Genomic DNA, 22166 nt, shown 5'->3' with positions numbered 1-22166 from the left:
CCCGTATTTTAGAATTATAAATACTTTAAAATTACCAAACAAAACACACATATTTCCGTATTGCTCATCCCGACGGACAGTTTTTATCTACTCCTTTTTTCATTTCTTTTTCTTCGGGTCGTACATGAACACTTTATCGCGTACATTTTTCAAAGCATTCTTAGGCAGTAAAACAATGCATATTTTGTTCATGCAGTTCTTTGGTTGGCACGATATATTTCGAAATAAATGTGATTACGTTTTCTAGAGGAATAATCAGAAATTGGGAATGTATGAGGCATATAGCTATGACGTCAAGGGACTAAAGGGAATATGGTGATGGCTCGCCGTCAACATTTGGGAGCGAAGCTTCACGCATCGTATTTAAGTTGCCAATAAGCAATTGATGCAAAAAGGTTCTCTGGGGCTGATGAGTAATCAAGGATGATCAATATGGAAGTAATTTGAAAACTTTGGGAAATGGTCTACTATTAATTACCAAAAATCATGATGCAATTGGCAATACGATGCAATTTGCAATACAATGCAATTTGCAAGCCAATTCAATTAGCAGTACTCTAATTTGTTGTTTTGTTTTCATTTACTTATTTCTTACTAACTTTCATGTTCTTATTTTTTAAAATATGGTATTTTAAGTTTCATGTTCTTATTTTTTAAAATATGGTATTTTAAGTTTCATGTTCTTATTTTTTAAAATAAGAACATGAAAGTTAAAATACCATTTTTTTCTCAAAATGGTATTTTAACCAAAAGTGAGGCTATCATCTAAATTAGTTTAGAGTGCCCTCATAACAATATTGTCCATTTTTCACGTGCTTTTGAATGTTAATTAAGTATCTAGAGTGAAATTCCTGTCATCATCGCTTAGATAATTAATTGTATTTTTGAAGTATTTTTTTATATTTACGTATTCAAATTAAAATGAAATGCAATAATCCCATTAACGCTCTCTGTATTTTGAAACGATGATATATTTTTATCGTGTGATTCAGGGGTGAACAATTAGAAAAAAGAAACTTGTACAGGGAATCAGCTCCTGAACTATTGAAAAATTGAAGTCCAATTCCAAAGACACAGTCTTTGTGTGTGAAGTGCTCGTTAAATGGAGGTATCTAAAGAAACAATCAATATTCTGTGGCGTTTGGAGTAACTTTCCATACATTCCCAGATCATGGCATGATTAACATTTGTAATAAGACTTCTTTTTTACCCATAATTGGCTTCATTATTCGAAAACTAGGTTTCCTCAGATAAATGACTACTTTTCCAGGGTTAACTATTTGGTATAAAATCCATCTATTGCGAAATTCAACTGTCCTCTCATCACGATCGTTGACAATTTCCAAGCTACCGCTCCCATTTCCGACTTTAAATTATGCTCAGCAAATTTGAATACGGTTTATTTAAGGTAAATCCCATTTTTTACATATTAAAATTATGTTATTTGTAATATATCTATTTTAAAGATACATTATTGGCCAACGTACCAGTGTATCGAAGCAGGGCCAGCCACGGAAATTGCCCCAGGAGTAGCTGCCTGTCCTCATCCAAAGCGCTCGCGAGGCTGGCACCACAAGGTTCCTTGCTCAGGCGGTCAAGATTCCACGTGAGCCCGTCAATTGACAGGGGGGAGGAGGGAGTGGTCATCGCAGGTGTTTCCACTCTGTCATTACTTTCGGTTCTCAGCTGATCGGGGTCCATCTTCAGGCGATCGATAGAACTCTTTGAGTCCGGTTTTTCGGTGCTGAGTGAGGAACTGCTACTGAAGAAGGGAATTCACGTAATTAATGGGGCTATTCATGTATTCACATCTACATGATACTTAAGCGGACACAAGGATATGTGGCGGGGGGTGCAAGGTCACCACCCGTAAAAGGGAACACAACCACATGCAAAATCAACATTTTTATTCTAACCTTCTCCCACAGTGGAGTATACATTCATGCAAAAACCTTTTTAACATAAACAGATGCAAATTCAAATACATGTACAATAGCTAACATTGTATATTTACCTTAAATATCCAATGATAGTAAAATTGAATCCAATGAAGTAAAAATTTATCCAATAACGTGCAAACTAGAATTTGAAAAGTAAGAAGGCAAAATTCCACTACCACGTGGACATGCAACGCTCTCTTCCCCCAAGGACACAGGTAGGGAATGTGACCCAACGCTGCAGATAGCGAGAGGGTCCCCCACAGAGAGAGACGAGGGACGGAAGGGAAACTTAAAAACAGACAAAGCAGAGCAATAAATACTGTCAAGAGCAGTATATTATTAAATGGTATTCTAATTCGATCACGATGAAAGGGATTTGACAACAAAACACACGAGGTTAAACTAATTGAGTTAAACTAATTATTCTATAGGCGCTGAGGGTGGCAAGTGGAATTTTTGCTGTCTATAACCCTAAAGTTGCTATCCCATATTGTCCGTCGGAAGAAGGAGTCCTCGAGTCTGCTAGCTCCGGCATCTATTTCCCGAATTTTATATGCATGATCCAAGCGACCAATGTATGTTGGAGTGCGAATAATCTGCGAGACCTCGGTGCTGAAACATGCGGATCTGAATTTATTTAGTAAGTTCACCCGAGTATTGAATCGTATTTCTTCTAATGATTCCCACCACAACTCCATAAGCATTTCAGTGACGCTTTTCGTTTTATCGTAAGAATTTTTTACGAAACGGGCTGCCCGGTGTTGAACTTTCTCAATTTTCCGAATGTGGACTTTTTCACTCGGATCCCATGCACTACATGCATACATCTAATAAATCTAAATCTAATGAATCCCAATTTTTTATATGCTTTCCGGAGATTTTACGTACGTATGTGAGTCCCCCAAGTTAAGTCTTTAGCGGATGTAAAACCTAGGTATTTTACCGTATCAAGTATTTCCAGGTAAACTCCAGCTAATTTGTAAGCAAACCCCGTTGATCGTTTAAAGAAATTTACCACCGAGCATTTATTATAATTTAGAGTCAATCCCCAGTTAGAACACCATTTAGTAATGCAATCTAAATCCTGCGCTAGAATAAAACGATCCTCATCCCCAGATATCTCCCGATAGATCACCGTGTCATCCGCGAACATCCTAATTTTACTTTTCACTTCGCGGTTCAAATCGATAACAAAAATCAAGAAAAGCAACGGCCCGATTACACTTCCCTGAGGTACCCCCAAGGTCACTCGTACGCTGCCGGAACAAAAAAATATTCGAATATACGAATTATTTGAAAAAACAAACTATTTGAACATATGAAGCCGTAATTTTTTGTGAATCGAAAACCCAATTCAAAATATGGATAATTTATATATACTTAATATAGGAAACGTTGAAAACGATACAAATTGGAACATTAAAAATGTCATCTCAGAGAGTTTCGGTACTAATCATAACCAATCCATCCAGCATGTATTTATTGATCAAAATAGTCACCGTTAAGGCTAACACATTTCTCCCAACGTGAAACAAGTTTTTTCATTCCGCCACTGAAAAACTCTTTCGACTTTTCTCGAATCCAGGACTTGGCAGCTGCCTTCACCTCATCGTCCGAGGTGTGATGATTGCCCTTGAGGTGTCTCTTGAGTTGAGGAAATAAATATAAATCGCAAGGCGCAAGATCGAGGGAATAAGGAGGGTGTGGAGGGTAGGCTGAGGGTAGGCCTCTCCAGTTGCGCGCGAGGTGTGTGGACGAGTGCCGTTAACACGACAAACTCGACCGATATGGTTTACGATAAGCTTTTGAGTGATTCGCTGGTCATTTCGAATCGAATCTTCGAGGAGTTTGCGATGTTTATCGCCTGTGGCAGTGATCGGTCGTCTGCTACTTTTTCATTAACAATTATGGGTTTTCCAGGCTCGCAACCACGAAATTTTACTACCCATCGATTTACAGTAGACCTAACAACAGCATCGTCACCTTAAGAAGCCTTTAAACGACGATGAATCTCAGTAATAATCGCCTTTTTAAGTCACGCTGTTAAACTCGCGTTGACATACTGTAGAACCAGAACACGTCTCCATACTTCTGCTTCTCAAAATACACTGGATGAATGTAACGACCTCAAACCTGCGCATTCGTGTTGAGGGGGAATGTTACTTTTACATGCCACCAAGAGTGCTTCTGTTGGTCATTTTGTTTGTGGTCTACAAGCATGTGTGCATTAGTTTTCAACCTACCCTCGTATTAAAAAATTATGAGTCAACCTGGCCAAAATATTTCAATGCTCTAATCCGCTTTTGGGATTCCGTCAGTGTTTGCCCAACCGAGTATTGAACGCAGACGCTCAGTTCACTCAGGAAGCATTTTCATGTATTCACAAAAATATTACAGCGACTGCTATTGCCTTCTAACCCTTGGTATTCCTTGTACCTTGGATTGTGTCTTCATGGTTCGAGTACCTCAGTGTTCTATCAGAGATTATCCTTGAATGGATGTTGCTGAGTAGACTCCGTTCACCAGATGAGAAGCTAAACTATCGGTTCCTTTGCGACTTTCGATAAAAGAAGGCTAATGCGAATATCGGGTTCATTTCCACTCTTCCTTTTCTATTGATATGTCGCCTATCCATTTTAAAGATCATTATATTGATAATTATTTAAAATTGGTATTCAAGCACGGTGACTTGCAGGATGATTAATTATGGCAGCTGCAACATCTGGGCAATTTATCTGTTATTGTAAATTATTAGAATAATGAAAAGAACATTATATTTAAGAAATTCCTCCTGTGAAATGAAATGCGTTTCAATGCCATTCTTTCCGCCTTTGGCTTGGGAGCAACATACAACACTGGACATGCCATTAGACGGATTGTATGAGAATGCAATGGAAAATTAAAAGAAAGTTGCTACTTCGCTTCCTTTTGGCCACATATGGAATACGCGTAAAGTTTTAAGGACCCATGGGAAAAAAAATTCAGTTGAGAAAATTATGAATAGTGGATAGAAAATATGCTAGGTTTGTTAAAATTTTCTGCAAGAAGAGCATACTACGTACGTTTGGTGGATGAGTTGAAATTAGATTGGGAGTCCCTTGATTCACAAAGTGAGCAGGATAGGCACAGGATTTTACGAAGGAAAGATAATCTGTGCAATTTTGTGAAACCGAGGAGACTGTTATGATCCCACATTAGATCGACAGATTGAATCACCAGATATAAGAAGAGAAATAGTTAGTTGCCTCCATCACTTGCAGGTTCAATACTCGTTCATCCCACGCACAATGCACAATCAAAGCAAAACCAACTGCAAGCACTCCTGCATTCTTTATTCAAAAAGCTAAATTTTAAAATTTTCAGTCGAAGACCCTCATTATTGTATTCCGTAGATAGGTATTGAAATGCATATGTGTACGCGTGTTGATGTCTATGTGAGAATATATATTATTGTTATTTATGCACAGGTGCATATTAATGCATACGTAAAATGCTGATACACTAATACTCCCGTCAAACGCCCTTGTGGAGGCTAGTGGGTATTGTTTAGATGTTGGTACACTGATATTCAAAGATAACGGGATGCTGGGGGCTGAAGTAAGTGCTTAGAACAATGGCAGTTGATAGGATGATCAGGGATTTGAAGTCCGAAAGATATATCCGAATAATCAAATTTCCTTAGCCATCGGATTCATTTCACGAAATTCTCCACGCACATTGCTGTATCGACTGCCTTATAAACCCCCTCCGGTCCTCAGAGTCTTCGTGCGCGCTCAGTGAAACCTGCGTGATAATTTCTCATTACTCTCTAAGTATGCGTATTTCACTCGCCGATCACCGGGTTAGCCCACCTATCCTTAGGTCGTTTCCATGTTACCCTGCACGCCAGCACCGGGGAGTAGGCTGAGGGTGGAACCAGGTCAGGCAAGCAAAATCAAGATTAAATGATGCTGAAATATTTTTTTATTGATAGGTATGAAAAAAGCTCAAATGATCGAAGTAATTTTACGACAGCTAACGAGTGCTAAGTTATTTAATTTTAAAATACTTCTCTAAGGTAGGCAAGCCATTCAAGAGATGAATCAAAAAGGGCTGGCAAAATGATAATCAAACATAGTAGGACATGCAGCATAAATAAAATGATTCCTTAGAAGGCAGTCATAGTTCATTAAAACACAGGTTCTAAATTCTGTTAATGTTACAGATGATCTCTCTAATCTTATTTTCAAGATCTCGTCGTAGTTCAAGGGGGCAATTAATAAATTTTCAACGCCATCTCAAAAGAGATCCACTTCTCATTTATCCAAGACATTAACATGAAATTTAGCCTTTTCTATGAATGATTGAAAACCTAGGTTTTCTAATAACATTTGCATGCTACTAAGTTTATCAGAACAATTAGTTCACAAATCTCTCTCATCTACGCTGCATATGATGTTAATCGGCACTCAAACCAGATGAAGATTTCACTTATTTTTAAAAAATTATATATATATATATATATATATATATATATATATATATATATATATATATAAACCCTGCAGTCCGCCGTCAGGGTGTATGGCAGGGGGTTAACACTCACCAGAATAATTTTACCCGAACATGAACCTACCGCGGTTGAACAATGTCATCATGATCCCTTGATCCCATGATCTTTCGTGGAAAAAATTACATCTGAAATCTAGCTGTTCTACTCTTCCTCTCTAATTTTATTAGCAAGTACAAAATAACCACAAGAATCCATATATTCGAGATCTGTTCAAAAAGTATCGCGAATGTTGAATTTCCGCGGGTTACGTATACTTGATTTACGATTTTTTATGGCGTTATGTTGGTACATACAGGTATATCTCTCACTTATGCCGAAAACTTCTGCCTTTTTGTATGTTCCTTTAATTGTTGATAGCTGTTTTGCTTGAACGTGTTTTGGCTTGTCTTCAAGTTTTGCCTATTCCAAAATATGGATCAAAGAGTCTGGATAAAGTTTCGTGTGAAAAACGAAATTAAGTGCGCGGACGCATTCCGAATGTTGACTGTGGTACATGGAGAAGCTACCTTGGACCGAAGAAACGTTTATCGGTGGTACAAAATGTTCTCAGAAGGCCGAGAAGATGTGGACGACGAAGAGCGTGCCGGACGCCCGAGCAGGTTAACGACAGATGAAAACATTGATGAAGCGAAGAAAATAGTATTGGCCAATCGTCGAATCACTATTAGAGAAGTTGCTGAGGATCTAAACATATCGATTGGCTCGTGCTATTACCAATGATTTGGGTATGACATGACGAGATAAAGACTGCATCGAAGGAGGAGCTGAACAAGATCACAAAAATGATTTTTTGTAGTTCTTCGAGGATTTAAAAAAACGTGGGTACAAGTGTATAATATAAAATGGGGATTAATTTGAGGGGGAAAAAATAGATATTCATGAGTAAATAAATAATTTCGGAAAAAAAACAAAAGTCGCGATACTTTTTGAACAGACCTCATATTTGCATACAGACCACGGCTTGTTTAATTAAAACCTAGATACATGTTAATATAAATACGCATTTTAGTGCGGAGTATAAAAATATAAGAATAGAAAAAACTTCCCAGGCACTTTTTTTGTATCACGTCTGCTCATATACATCCACTCACTACCCCGCAAGCCGCCGCAAGGGCGTGTGGCGGAGGGGGGGGGGGCAGTGTAGTAGTGAAACAGGTGGCATTTTAAAAATATTCAATATACATAGGAACGTAACAGTGTTCATTTCTACGTTTTCCGTTACTCTTTGTGACACCTTTCTTTGCTTTGATGATTAAGTATAAAAAGGAAACCTAGGGAATTGAATGCCTATTAAATGCCCTAACTACCCCCGCAGCACGCTGGGAACGCTGAACTAGGGTAAGCCGTGCTATTCTCCATGGCTACAAATTTTATTTCGTACAAGTTCTACACATCCATAGGATGGGATGGAGCAATATAATTCACCATAGGATTTTAATTGACGCGAAGCGTCCCACGTGATGCATCATCAGGTCCCCACGCGGTGGAACGCACGTGGTGGTACCTGATGATGCCGAATCACGGTGAAACGCGTCGTGGCAATAAAAATTGTGTGGAAAAAGTACATAGTTTGTTCCTATGATACAGACTAAGCAACTTTATTTCGGAAACTCTGAATTCCGCTCTGGGCTTACAATTAGATAGATATAGCGAGACTCACGAATACGCGTGCTTGGAATAGAATGTGATAATTACTGCTCTTTTTTTCGACTGTCCAACACAGTTCTCTAAAGGCTATCGCTTACCTCTCCGTGCTGGTGGGGGGTTTCTTGTCGGATCCCTGCTTTTCATTCTTCCCCCTGCCGAGTAGGAATAAAGCGTTCAGGGTCCGCAATGGTTTCTGATTCTGGATTTGTGCTATGAACCCAGGCCACGGAGAGAGTTCATGCTTATCTCTGGGCTGTCCTTTGTCTGCATCCCGCCTCGCTGTGGTCACCGAGCGGAGAGGAGAAGGGTGACAGCGATTAAACAATAAAATTAAAGCGATTTTGACCCGGTGATAATTAAATGTCCTTGGGGAGTTTATTTTTTAAAGTTCATCGAAATTTCCATGCCAAAATATTTTAAGTGCAAGAGGCTGAAAGGGGTAAAAAAATGGTTTTTTAAATCATTGTCTGAAATGTTTGAGCTTTCATGATAATTTTAAAAACATTAATGTTCATGATTTTGGGAAAAAATATCGTAATTGATCTCATACCTGGAAATTGCATTACTCGTTGATTTCAAATGTCAATGGTTGATTTGGGCTAATGGAGCTATTAGTTATTCTGCTTTCCTAGAAGATTCAATTGATTTTTAAAAGTTGATTACGGTTGGTTGTGTACAAATCTGAAGTAGCTCACGTTCCTCTTCCATTTACATAGCTAAGTTTAATTTTCTTGCATTAGCATTTTTCTTAAATACCATAATTCTGCGCTAGAAGACTATGAATAGGTACGTAACAACTAAATATTTATTTTTTCCGCGTAAAATATTGTAATTCTTTTATTTTTATCTCTCTCAATGAACATACGTTTTTCTGCTTTATGTGGAAGGCCTATTGGCTTGATTCTGCCGGTTGGACTTTATATCCGTGGTAAGAAATTGAGAGGTGAATTATAAGGTCTGAATGATCATATCTCATCACAAAATGTAGATTCTTTGTCCCAAAGAGATAGGTCTTCGGCCTTTGAAAGCTAATATAACTCCTTTTCCAATCAAAACATCTCCACATCTACATACTACCCCGCAAGCTACCACAAGGGCGTGTGGCGGGGGGTATTGACACCACCCGTAAAAAGAGAAAAACAACAGGCTACACCGACAAATTCATGGCATTCTACACCCACGAAGTCAGTATTGTATAAATATACTGGAATCTATCTCCCTTTTCTTGTCTTTGTGGTCTGATCTACCCAAGTAGTAAGGGGGCCATGATAATTTCTTTAGCACCATCGTCAAACTCGTTTGTTCTGAACCTTTCTAAAACTCTAAGCCTCGCTTACCCTCTCCGTACTTCAAGTGGCTCCCAGGATGAATCCCCTAAGAGACATGTCACACTTGTGTTCTTATAATTACAATTTTGAACGAATCTGGCGGATTTTCTCTGGACTTTATCTAATTCCATTTGCCAGATTTTCTCCCAAGGATCCCAAATACTTGCGGCATATTTCAAATAGGGTTAATTAGATTGAAATAGCACCTTTCTTCAACTTTCTCATTACATTTCCCCACCACCTGTTTAATGAAGCCGAGTTTCTTTAAAACGGATCCGAATCCAGATCTCCCGCGGGCCGCCGCGGGGGCGTGTGGCGGGTGTTGGGTCATCGACCGTAAACTGGAATAGAACCACGTGTAAAACCAAATTGTGTAACCTCTACGAAAGTATTAGTTTTATCATGCACTCGAAAAACCTTGATCACACGAAAGAAAGTACTCACATGCAACAATATTTACTAACAGGATACACATGTTCAAAAAATGCTGTTTAACTATTGAAAACACATTGAGTCTATCAAATAGAAAGAATAACATGCAGGAGGAAGCATGAAATATATCAACAAATATATACGCTACCAATCCAAATTATCTCCTACGTGATTGCTGTCATGTATATTATCATCTCAATCGGAAATAGTAATTGTAAGAAACCAAAGTAACTTTAGGAATATTAAAAAATTGAATTAACAAGACGGAACAAAGTTAAACAATGCAAAGATATTAGGTATACTATCAGGTGCATGTCGGCGGCTTGCGGAGTATTAAGTAGATGTAGATAAATATTGCCCTGATATGTGCTCCCCATGAAAGGCGTGGTGCTAGAACTACCCCCAATTACTTAACTAGATTGGCCGTAGTTAGTACTGAAACCTTTATTTCATAATTTATGTCTGTTCGCCACTTCCTTTTCTCAAAAATTTCAAAACTTCGCATTTACCCATGCTAAGCATTAATCCCCATTCCTAGCACCAATCCGAGATTTTGTCTAAGTCTCTGGAGAGTAGCTCGCGATCTAATTGGCTCCCTATTTCCCTGTACAGCACCCTGTCATCAGCAAATAATTGGAGATTACTACTAATATGTGTGATTAAGTCATTAATGTATATTAAGAATAGAAACAGCCCTATTACAATTCCCTAGGGGACGTCCGAAGTTACATCTCTATCCGTTGATCACAACCCATCGATGACTAGTATTTGTTCGCGATTTAACAAGAATTCTCTTATCAATTTTTTTTATTTTCTCATTGATACCATACCATTTAAGTTTGTGTAACATTTTATTGTGTGGGATTTTATCAAAGGCTTTCCTGAAATCCAGAAATGCCCCATCAACTTGTATGTTTTCTTTCGATCTAATTATATCGTGAATGAAATGACCCAACTGTGTTTCACAAGATCTGCTTTACAGAATCCGTTCTGTTTGAGTCTTAGTTTAGATTCACGATTGCCAAACGGCGTATTCATACACACATGGTTGCCTTGTGGCAAAATACAGCGATAATCGTAGTCATAAGCATAGGGGCCCTTGAGGCGATATTAAGATTCAAGGCGTGTGGCTTCGGACCAACAACACATATTCCAACATATAACAACATATAACAACATATATTCCTACTATCGAGGTATCTTATAATATTACTGACAATAATGTGTTCCAATATTTTACAAGAGATCAATGTTAAGGAAATGGGTCGGTAATTGGCTGGTTTATCCCTATCGCCGCCTTTATAGATGGGAGTTATATGGGCTAGCTTACAGTCGCGAGGCACTGAGCCTTCTTCTATCGATTTTAGAAAAACAATATGTAAAAATGGGGCAATGTCGTCAGCTAATTCCTTTAATATTCTAGCAGGTATTTCTTCCGGACCAGGTGCCTTGTGTGATTTGATACTACGGAGCAGATGTACTATTCCCTGCTTGGTCAGTGTAAGATCGCTCATGTGTTCCCCGGTTGGGTGTGGAGGATCGTTTGCTGTGTTTGTGTTTTTATTGTAGACGCTCTGGAAAAAATGGTTTAAAATATTTGCCTTTTTCACGCTATCTGTAATGATTTCTCCATTTTCCGTTTTCAAAGAATGAACAGTTTGACGTTTACCCTGTATTTCCCTAACGTTGGACCAGAATGACTCAAGATATTCGCTTAGCATTTTAGATTTGAAAGAGTGTAGTGCTGTGCGCATAATACTTTTCGTCTTACTATGACATTCTTTTAGTTTCTGTTCGGATGTATTCACATAAACTATATCGTCACTTTTTAATCTCTTTTTGAAATTTGACTGTAGCTTTCTTTGCCTTCTTAATGCCGATCTGACTTCCCCGTTGTACCATCTAGGTTCGTTACTGTCGCATTTGAGTTTGGACGGGATGTACGTCTTCATTCCTTCGCGTAAAATATTTAAGAAATATTTCCGATTGTACTCTGTACATCATTCTTTGCTTAGACTTTCCTTATTTTATTGTACTCTATCTTCACTGTCATTTAATTTGAGTATGTGTGTATGTGTAGGTGTATTCTTAATTTATATATGTATATGTATGTATGTATGGGTGTATATGTGCGTAATTATGTATGTATGTGTATGCAAGTATGTATGTATGTTTATGTGTGTATGTATGTTTATGTGGATATGTATGTATATGTGTAGGCATGTGTATGCATATATGTATGTATGTTTATGTGTGTATGTATGTTTATGTGGATATGTATGTATATGTGTAGGCATGTGTATGCATATATGTATGTATGTGTGTGTATGTGTATGTATGCATATATGTATATACTATATGTGTATATATATATATATATATGTATATATATGTATGTATGTATATATGTGTATATGTATATATATATGTATGTATGAAAAAAATATGTATGTATATATATGTATATGTGTATATATATATATATATATGTATATGTGTATATATATATATATATATATATGTATATGTGTATATATATATATATATATATATATATATATATATATATATATATATATACACATTCAAACACGAAATCCCGCCAAACGGCGAATAAATACTCATATATACAGAAACAGATATAAGGAAAAGGGATAGGAACACATATAAAGGACGAACATAATAGAGGTGGGGAAGGCGGAATCGAACGCTATGCGTGCCACGAAACGCACTGTTCCTTTCCTGTATGATGTTGTATGAATTCTGACCCACTGTCCTTTCCTTTCCTTGTGTATTGTCCATTTCTCCTTTGGTGGGTGAAACTGCCCCCTGACGCCATCTCTTGGCTGAAAGAATCGGGGCGCTTGGCGACATATTAGACCCACGGATCTCAGGGTATATTGACTATCCTCGATAGCTGCCTAGATAGCAGGACGTGCCTGTGTTCACCGAGTGTCTAAAATCGCCGGCGTCCGAGGCTTCGGTCGCCGGGGTTTGGAGAGCGGCACTGCCGGACTCTCTCGGAAATCGAGGTTCCGATCGTGTTTTGTTTCGAGCGGCGGTTGACCGCCTAGTTCATCAAGAAGCGCGCAGTTTGACTCTCGACTTCTTCCGCCGGGAAGGCCGTACTTTTGTTTTGTTTAGTGGATCAAGACTGACCTTGACTCCTGGTGTAGAGCTTAGGCTCCTTTTGTTTGCTACCGCCGGGTGCGTGTGGCGGGGAGGGAGCGTTCGTGAGTGTTTTATTTCCCTTTAAAGTGCTCGTTTTTTTTTTGTTGCGCTTTCCTTCTTCATGCTAGTGTGCTGAATTTGATTTCTTCAAATGGCTGTGCGCCGTTTAAACACGCTCGCCTTGCAAGTTGACGAGAAGGCGAAGCCCCCTACCCCGTTGGAGGTCCACCTCTTCACGTTAGAGTCGCTGGGCCTCACACCCGAAGAGATAGTGGCGATCCAATTTGGATACAATCGCCATTTGATATTCCTGAAGTTGGCAACCGAAGCTACAATGACTAGGATTTTAGACAATACTCCGCGGAAACTACCGTTTCCGTCTTTAAGTGACCAGAGGACGACAATAACAATTGACGAGACTTCCGGCAGCCCGTGTAATGTCAGGGTTCTTTGTCTCCCCGTGGAGACCCCATTGGAAGACATAACAGGCGAGCTCCAACGCTTTGGTAAAATACATCGCTCGTGGGAAAACAGGTGGGAGGGAGAAAATATGGCGCGGGTGCTTACTGGCACCAGGGTTGTGCGGATGACGGTCGAGAGAAATATCCCCTCGTACCTCCACATCGGCGGCAACCGGGCCATCATCATCTATGAGGGTCAGCGCCGCACTTGCGCCCGCTGTAATCAAGAAGGCCACGAGCGCAAGACCTGCCCTCGGAACCAGGGAGGTAAGAGCTATGTGGAGGCAATGACGATGCCCTCCAACCCTAACGCCGCCATGGAGATGGACGAGCCCGAAGTGGCTGTGGAGGAGAGAGCGCGGTCGCTTCTACTCATCGAGGGTGCGGTCCCGGCTGCTCCCGTTGGTCCCCCGCATCTCCCTTCAATTGGAGGGAAATGTCAGCGGGAGCGAAAATCGTCAACGGAGGAAAGGGAACCGAAAAAGAAGAGGACAGACAAACCCAAGCTCCTGGTCTCGAATACCGTTCTACAAATGGTTCACATACCTACCACCTCGCCTAATATCACACGACCTCCAGCCCCCGTCTCCGTGAGCTCGTCAAATGAGGAGGGATGGTCTTTCGCCCCCCCTCCCCCCGCTCACGCCATCGACGCCCTCGCTACGCAATCCTTGCATCACGGGTTTCAAACACCCCAAGAACCTCTGGTGACAGGTGAGGAGGATGCATCTGATTGCGATGTTTTCCAGTCCCCAACAGCTCATCCCTCGACCCCTTTATCATTGACTGTAAAGGAAGCGTCACCGACCCCGGAAGTCGACCCGCATACAAGTTTCCCAAAGTCAAAAATCCCACATACCCCATCTTCTTTCCCCATTAAGGACAGTCAATGTGTCGACGATCTTCCCAGCGCTTCTCAAGATACGGACCACAAGCAACTATCTCCCCTGATTTTTCCCGACCACAACCCTTCCGCAGATGAGCCCCAGTCCGCCACTCCGACCCTCCCCGAGGGTGCGTCCTGCCCCTTGGCGGCCCCCAGCGGTGCTCCTTCGAAGAAGGCCCCCTGTGGAACGCTGCCGAGTTACCCGGTCTTCGTGGAGACCACGGCTGGCTCTTCCTCTTCGGACGAGGCCGGGGGGGAGGGATGTGGCGAAATGCCGCGTCCTCGCTCGTCGACCCGTTGGACGAGGCGTCCCGGGAAACGGCGAAGCACTCGTCGCCCGGGGTCGAGTCGCGACCGGAGCGACGCTAGCCACGATCAGAACTCTGGGAAGTGATGTCCGGTAGCCACCCGGTGCCGGACACACTTCGTCCATCGTTGGAGAGTTTTTTTTTTTTTTTTTTTTTTTTTTTTGCTGAATGACTGATTGAATCGATAATTTCAACCCTGCCATTGATAATTTCTTACAATACATAATTTTCCATTGCTAGCTAAAATCTCCCTCCTAATATCTGTGGACCTTGTCTTCCTTTCTTTTTTTTCTTTCTAAATGTTAATGGTCAAATTCACGAGTATGCGTCTGTATGCATATGCTTATGTATGTGCGTGTGGATATGCATGTGTGCGTATGTATGTACAAGTGGATATGTATGTGGTATATGTATCATATATGTATCATATATGTATCCATGTATACACTTATACTAAAGAAAAACATGATGTACCATAATCTGTGACCTGATATTATGCATAATGCTAACAAACTCTGTAATATTCTGAACCGAATAAAATAATTTATATCATAGCTCAAGTGGTTAAGAGCATCCGCCCGGCAAGTGGAAAGATCCGGTGTTCGAGTCCCGGTTGAGGAAATATTTTTACTCTTGTGATCCGTTCGATTCCGCCTTCCCCACCTCTATTGTGTTCGTCCTTTATATGTGTTCCTATCCCTTTTCCTTATATCTGTTTCTGTATATATGAGTATTTATTCGCCGTTTGGCGGGATTTCGTGTTTGAATGTGTATTTGGCCAATGTGGCTCATCTCTTTCTTCTGGCTATGCGTGCCACGAAACGCACTGTTCCTTTCCTGTATGATGTTGTATGAATTCTGACCCACTGTCCTTTCCTTTCCTTGTGTATTGTCCATTTCTCCTTTGGTGGGTGAAACTGCCCCCTGACGCCATCTCTTGGCTGAAAGAATCGGGGCGCTTGGCGACATATTAGACCCACGGATCTCAGGGTAAATTGACTATCCTCGATAGCTCAAGTGGTTAAGAGCATCCGCCCGGCAAGTGGAAAGATCCGGTGTTCGAGTCCCGGTTGAGGAAATATTTTTACTCTTGTGATCCGTTCGATTCCGCCTTCCCCACCTCTATTGTGTTCGTCCTTTATATGTGTTCCTATCCCTTTTCCTTATATCTGTTTCTGTATATATGAGTATATATATATATATATATATATATATATATATATATATATATATGTATGTATGCATATGCTTGTATGAGAGTATGTGTGTGTATATATATATTTTTTTCTTTTCGATGTGCAAATCTGTGCTAAATGAATTTATGTATGTCTATATGTATTTATGTGTACATATGAATGTAACTATAAGTTTAATGCCTAATATAATATGTATACGACGGTGGGTTAAATGGAGGAAGGGACCATTTGACCTCAATTTCGCCCAAATAAAGACCTCTATCTATCTATCTATATCGGTTGTCCAGGTAATTCATTTTGTATTCTGGCAATCCTTTTTTTAATTTACTCGTACTCTGTTGAAATTTGCCTCGCTGAATAAGTATATTTTACGCTTTTCTTTGTTTACTTTCATGAACTTAGTTTTTAATTCTACAAGAATAGCTATATTTATGGTCACTGATTCCGTCCATTATTTATATGTTAGTAATAATTTCGGGTATAGAAGTCGCAAAGATATCTAGTATGCTGTGACCCCGAGTTGGTGATTAAACCATTTGTTCTAAAGAGTTTTTTTTCGAATGTATGAAGGCGTTCTTGGCATGAATCTCTGTTTTTGGCAGCTTTTCCTACGCAGTACGTGCCCCAGTCAATTGACGGTAGATTTGTATCACCAGCGATTATAATAATACTGTTGCTATGTCTGCTGCTGAGAGTGGATATTTGATCGTCGAGCTTGTGTAGGACATCTGTATTTGAATCTGGGGTCAGTAAAATGAACACACGAATAGACCTCTGCCGTTGTAGTCCTAAATGATGTACCAAACGCTTTATATGTCATTTTCGTCGCATTCATATCGTTGGCTTCTAATATGTGACTTTACAGAAATAAACACTCCCCCACCCAATCTATTTGGCCTGTTCCTTCTGTAAATTGTGAAACCGCTCGGAAAAACTTCATTGTTTTCTATACCTCCCGTGAGCCAACTCACCGTTCCAACTGCTATATCTGCCTTTGAGGTAACAAAAATATGTTCAATGTCCGATCTTTTGTTTCTAATGCTTCGGCAATTTAATGTTATAATTTTTTTTGTTGTATCACTTTTTATTCCATGGTTTTCTGTATGCACACCAAACTTTTTCGCGAGGATTCATGGTAAACAGAGGCACAAGTATTATATTCACCAACGTGATCCTCTTTAGTGTTTTTCAAGGCCCCAATTTCAGTGATTCTACGTGGGTAATTTGTCGTTTTAACGCAAGTTTTCATTTGTTCTATTGATTTTGGGATTTGGGAGTCATAGCCTGAACTGAAGGGACAATAGCGCTGGATTCTACTTTATTTATCCCAAAATATGACCTACGTTCTTGCCTACTATCTATGGTAAACCCTCCAAACGTGTTCGTTTAACCTACGCGCTACAAACTGCGATGCCACAGCTGTATAATGGACCCCGGAGTCATTGATGGGTACCCGACACGATGAGAGAACAGGCATGAGGTCAACAAAGTCCGCTACAATTTCCCGACAAAATCCCAGCAATATTTGGATTAAACCCTCTATTCGGCTCCAAACGAGCATTCCGCGGTCAATACGCGGCACAATGCTACAAATACTTAATTTAATTGGGACCTTCAACTCCGGCTCGACCCGTTTCACCTCCGAGTGCATCTCCTTAAAGGAGCGCAAGATCTCTTCAGATCCGAGGCGTCCTTCAGAGTTCCGAGGCGTCGTTTGTCCCGGTATCAGCCACAATGCGTAGCTTAGAGCAACCTGTTTTACTGACGGCCGCCTTCACCGCCTGCGTCACCTGGGGTATAGAACTACTTGGTACACTACGACGACGAGGATCTAACATCTCCCTCCCGTTGGATCCATCAGCGCAACGGAGACATATAGTATACGCCGGGCATTGGAGCTACCCTAGCTATCTCAGGTCTGACGCCGTTTTCTTAGAGTTATCTCTCTCTCTCTCTCTCTCTCTTACCTTCCTGTACAGTCCATTTGGTTAACTGAATGGCTATGGCTCCTCCTTGCTCTTCGCTTACTCATTGCTGTCTCTTCAATCACTGCCTTGAACACTCCGCTGCATCTTTGTCTCTCTTCCCTACACTTTTCCTGAATCCTTCAAATGTCCCCGAGAACCTTTTCCCCCCACTATATGTAGAACTCTAACGTTTGTCTTCCTTCCCCTGAGTTCAATTTATTTTCTCAATTCTTCTCCATTCCCTCCAACCCTTTTTTTCAAAACCTCATTTAATTTCCTCAAATGAAAAATGGTTCAGCACCCTACAAGTATCATGTTAGATTTTTCATTTCTTTACGTCTTCTCATTTAGAACTAGTCATCAATACCTTCCTCTCTGTCACTTTTCCAGGTTTCTTTCGTGAATCCAATTCATCCCATACTTTACTCACTGTACATCCCATAATTTCTCTTTAAAATACTACATGAGTATGTGAAATGTCCCATGCGTAATTTATTGCCTCCATTAAGAAGTCCCAAGGATAAATGAATGTACCGAAGACTCATCACCTGCATATCACACAGAGTTAACTAACTTCCCGCCAATATTCATTCCCTCGCGCATCCCCCGTCTTTCTTTTTCTTCTTCTATGCCATATTTTCCGTGTATAGCTGAATGACACAATACATGCTGAATGCACATTGTAACTTTTGGTTTGAGCGTTATTATTTTTTTGAACTGGCGTTGAAAGAAAAATTACTTTGTCCACAATCTCGGGATTCCCATTTTTAAATTTCTTTCGGCACCGCATTTTAACAGAATGATATAGCTTCCAATTGAACAGAATTTTAACAAAGAGCACCGTTTCAATTTAGGTGGATAGAGGTCTTTATTTTATCGAAATTGAGACCTAATGGTCAATGCTTCCATTTAACCTTTCGCTGTATACATACCATATTAGGCATGAAATGACCCTCTTTGTCCCCGCCTACCTTACTCCTTACTCTTTTCTTCCCCGCCCCCCCGTCCTCAAACGGGTATAAATATGATTTATCACAATTTGAATCTTGTCTTGTACTTGAAGATGGTTCGATGAACTGAAAAGTGCAAATTTGTTCCTCATAATTACGACCTTCCTCTACATTTCGCCTGAATCTGTTGAATATATGTATAATTACATGCATATATACACATAAGGAAGGCGCAGTGCGAGGATATGGAAAGTCTGCAGAGGAAGGGTGAAATTGGTGCGCTGTATAGCAAAGTTAAATCTTTATCGGCAAGTAAGAAAGGGAGATCTATGCTAACAGTTAGAGATAAGGCGGGTAAGGTAATAGTTGACACAGGAAAAATCCAAGAGAGATGGAAGGAATATATAGAAGAACTGTACAGTAAAGAACACGGATGCAAAAAGTGATTGATCGTCAAGGCGCCTATGTAGAAAAGTAACTAAATGCTCAACCTTTTCAACGATGTCCACTAAGTTGAGAATAAATTTGATTTTTCATGAAAAAAATAGGAGACCTTACTTTTAGAATCACCTTCGTACATATACATTGTAACAATCATTTTTGACAAGGTGTACAAATTATTAATATACTGAAATTGAAATAAAGATGAGGAGTAATGGGAAATAAAATATTAACTGAAAATAACGATGCAAAACTCTGCTGTCTATGATGATAAAAAAAGAGTAGAAGCAGTGACCTGTATAGCAGCTGTGTGAAAGAAGGAACAGATATTCTGGTTAAGTTTTGTACTTGAGGAAAATAAACTTGGGAAGAGTAGGGAAGTAAATGCTGTTGTGAATGGAGAGTTCTTTATGGCCTCTGGGAGAGAGTTCCACAGACTGAAGGCTGTTATATGAAATGATTTGCGATAGATTTCCGTGCGATGGTGTGGGACAATAAGTTTATTATTACCCCTAGTATTACTGTTGTGGATTGAGCTGGCGAGGAGGAAATTTCTGTGTAAATGTTTCGGTGTATGGTTTAAAATACCATGAAGAAAAGTGAAAGAATAATTAAATCCCTGCGATCTATAAGAAACCTTTTGATGAGACAGCATGACACGAAAAACCTATTTCTAGGAAACTTCAACCCGAACCCACTTATAAAAAGAATCTTTTATAGAAATAGAGCTGTTATTTTTGAAAAAATGTGGAACTCAATCATTGAAAAGTATTTTGTTTCTCTCTTCTACCGCATCCCAGACCTCAAGTACTTAAGACCTCCAAGACCTTCAGAATCACTCCTGGTGGCATGCGGAAGTAACATTCCCCCTCAGCACACATGCACTGGTTTGAGGTCGTATCATTCACCCAGTGTATTTCGAGAAGCGGAAGTATGGAGACGTGTTCTAGTGCTATGACAACACTGGTTAAACAGCGTGCTGTCATCCAATTTTTAACTGCTGAAAAAGAGACTCCTACTGAAATTCATCGTCGTTTAAAGGGTGTTTATGGTGACGATGCTGTTTCTAGGTCTACTGTAAATCGATGGGTAGTAAAATTTCGCGGTTGCGAGCCTGGAAAAGCCATAATTGTTGATGAAACACGCAGCGAACGTCCGATCACTGCCACAAACGATAAGAACCGCAAAGTCGTCGAAGATTTGATTCAAAATGCCCGGCGAATCACTCAAAAGCGTATCGCAAACCATATTGGAATATCCAAGGAACGTGTCGGCTTCATTATTGAACAATTGGGATACCGTAAAATCTGTGAACGATGGGTACCACGCAGTCTCACAAACGAGAACAAACAAAACCCTCCTTATTCTCCCGATCTTGTGCCTTGCGATTTTTATTTTTGTCCTCAAATCAAGAGAGACTTCTAGGGTAATCATTACACCTCGGACGATGAGTTGAAGGCAAAAATTCGATAACAGCACGCTGTACAACTCGCGTTGACATAGCACTAGAACACGTATCCATACTTCCGCTTCTCAAAATACACTGTATGGATGTAACGACCTCAAACCTGCGCATGCGTGTTGAGGGTGAATGTTACTTCCACGTGCCACCAGAAGTGCTTCTGAAGGCAATTTCGTTTTATGGTCTACAAGGATGTGTGCATTAGTTTTCAGCCTACCCTCGTATTATAGCTTTATTTTCATTGGTTTTATAAAATTCGATAGTAGTATATGAAGTATTCAAAGCATAATAATGTATGTTGAACAAAAAAATCAAAAGAAAACAATATACAGAAGAAAACAATATGCATTTTAATTTAAAGAATTTGTCGTTTCTGTCAAAAAAGATTCAATAAATATTTCTGGAGGAACCTCTGGACTAAGGGCTATTGCTTACTCACTTTTAAGAGTCGTGTCCGCAAATTGGCACAACAAGACGATAAGAAAAACGCACAGAGCATGCCGGGAGCGCGCAGCGGCCATAGTAGAGCAGAACGAGGGAAGAGGCAAGTCCGCGACGGGGGTCGCTGATCCAATAGGCGAAGGGAGCACGTGCGATGGAATTGCTCGCTGCGATGGTGGTGCGCAACCTTTATTTAAGTCCGTAAACTAGAGACGTGAATGATGAGATCGAGAGAGACGTCCCTGCGGCTTCCTTAGTGTTTATCTTTGTGCGACCACCACGTAGCGGACGCAAGGAGCGGTCGGCGTACCGAGTTATCTCGCCCAAGCCGCCGCGAGAGGCCTTCCCGCTGAGATCGGCAGGGGGGGATGAGGCATTATGCGGGAAGGCCTGTCGCCACCACTCTCAGGTTTTCCTGGAGACTCCCGGTTTAGAATTAGAACGCTCATCATGGCTCTGGGCTGCATCTTCATCACCCAAATCAGTAATGCCTTAGCAAAAAAGTGCTATTGGCCACAGGGCTTGCAAGACAGGAGCAAACCTTTCTAGTTTGAATTTGTGAAAAAATATTTATCTTTTGTAAACTCGCCAATACGGGCATGACGGTATTTAACATAATGTGTTTAAATCTCCCCTTTTTTGAGATGAATTATCATATATAATTCACTTTAAGTGTCGCACAGACTCAGAGGAAACAAAATAACTAACTCAAAATCAATGAAATCCTATCTATCAGTTTACCCGAAATCCTTACTAAGACCGGAGAGATGATTTTCCTGGCTGGACCAGGGTCCTTATTCAGGAAGATCTCATGATTAAGTTAATCACGGTCCACAGGTCGTTAAAGAAGTTCTAGTGATCTGTTTTCATTGCAATACATCCCTCCTCCCTGTGTATATGGTTTCCGTGTCGACCGCAATACCGGTTTAGTAGTGGGTTTCTTCACTATGATCACGTTGACTAGGGTCATTTCTCCTAATAACT

Source organism: Hetaerina americana, unplaced genomic scaffold (assembly GCF_022747635.1).
Source record: "Hetaerina americana unplaced genomic scaffold, ioHetAmer1.1.p SCAF_63, whole genome shotgun sequence".
NCBI classification, from domain to species: Eukaryota; Metazoa; Arthropoda; class Insecta; order Odonata; family Calopterygidae; genus Hetaerina; species Hetaerina americana.
Note: the sequence above shows the minus strand (reverse complement) of the source record.